Genomic DNA, 1,182 nt, shown 5'->3' with positions numbered 1-1,182 from the left:
ACACACACACACACACACACACACACACCCACACACCTGATTCATAACACCACAGTGCTCTGCTGTTGTAGCAAACTCATTGACACAATAACGTACTTACTAGAGCCGAGTACATTGAAATGTTGGCATGAGCACAAGCCAAAGCTATTGTGATCTTATCTTTAAAATGTGTCCACGCAGTCTGAATGGGCCTGCAGCCTTCTGTCAACATACATGCAAAACACTCCCTGTGAATTACACAACAGGGGCTGGCAGGTGTGTGTGTGTGTGTTGGGCAGCACAACTAAAAACAACCTTTGAACGTACACATGTTCCAACAAAACAAGTTCCTTCCCGAGGCTATTTTGCAGAGGCGGCGTTGCATAGTGCTGTTCAAGACGATTGTGATTGGTTTAAAAGAAGCCAATAAACCAGAGCAAGTTGTTCTCCCATCCTGGAATACTGTGGACTATTCATTCATGCATGTACCTGCATCTTTTTTTGTATTTCTGACTAACGTGTCACTGTAACCGGTTGTAATGATTATACATAAGCTCTTCTTTTGAGTTTGAACGGTTTCAAAACTAATTAGGCAGCTATCCTAACACATCTGCTCACAGAGTTTAATGATGGGCAATGAATCAGCGTTATACCATATGACCAGTGGGAAAACAGGCGGTGTGTATGTGTGTGTTAGCCCAACACATCATCTCTTTGATGGTATTTTGATGGTATTATAGTATTTTTGTGTTGGTTAATCCACACCGTGTTACTCACACACCCGGCATCACTGCTGGTGTGTGTCGATTCACTATCAGTTTAGGCAACACAATCCCTAATCCAGGAGCACAGAGAGAGATAAACCTGTGTACCTCCATAATTTACATTTCACAGATTGTACTCCATCCTCCTGTCACGCTCACATCACTTCCCTCATTCTATGAAGCATCATTTATTCCGATATATACGACACAGATTCCACCGGTTGCCCTGACAACAGATGCCATTGAGAAGCGCTGGGCTCGCACCTCACTGAAATGACCAATGAAGCGAGTCGAAGACCATCAGTCTGCTCCCATTCAACAACATTTACTCCTCCCATTTTGTTCGCTCTCAATGGCCAAACAAAGACCACGGCTTAGCTCATCACTGTGATTTGTGGTGCTGATGGGGGACTGTGTGTGTGTGTGTGTGTGTGTGTGT

General features: G+C 44.1%; 1 protein-coding gene across 3 annotated transcripts in view; it reads right to left on the bottom strand.

Annotated features, from left to right (window-relative positions):
* Positions 1-1,182, bottom strand: part of tmcc3 (transmembrane and coiled-coil domain family 3) — a 36,567-nt gene that overhangs the window by 16,261 nt on the left and 19,124 nt on the right. The gene's annotated exons all lie outside the window — the stretch shown is intronic.

This window comes from Etheostoma spectabile, chromosome 23 (assembly GCF_008692095.1).
Source record: "Etheostoma spectabile isolate EspeVRDwgs_2016 chromosome 23, UIUC_Espe_1.0, whole genome shotgun sequence".
NCBI lineage: Eukaryota > Metazoa > Chordata > Actinopteri > Perciformes > Percidae > Etheostoma > Etheostoma spectabile.
The sequence above is the reverse complement of the archived record's forward strand: the minus strand, read 5'-3'. Positions and strand labels throughout refer to the sequence as shown.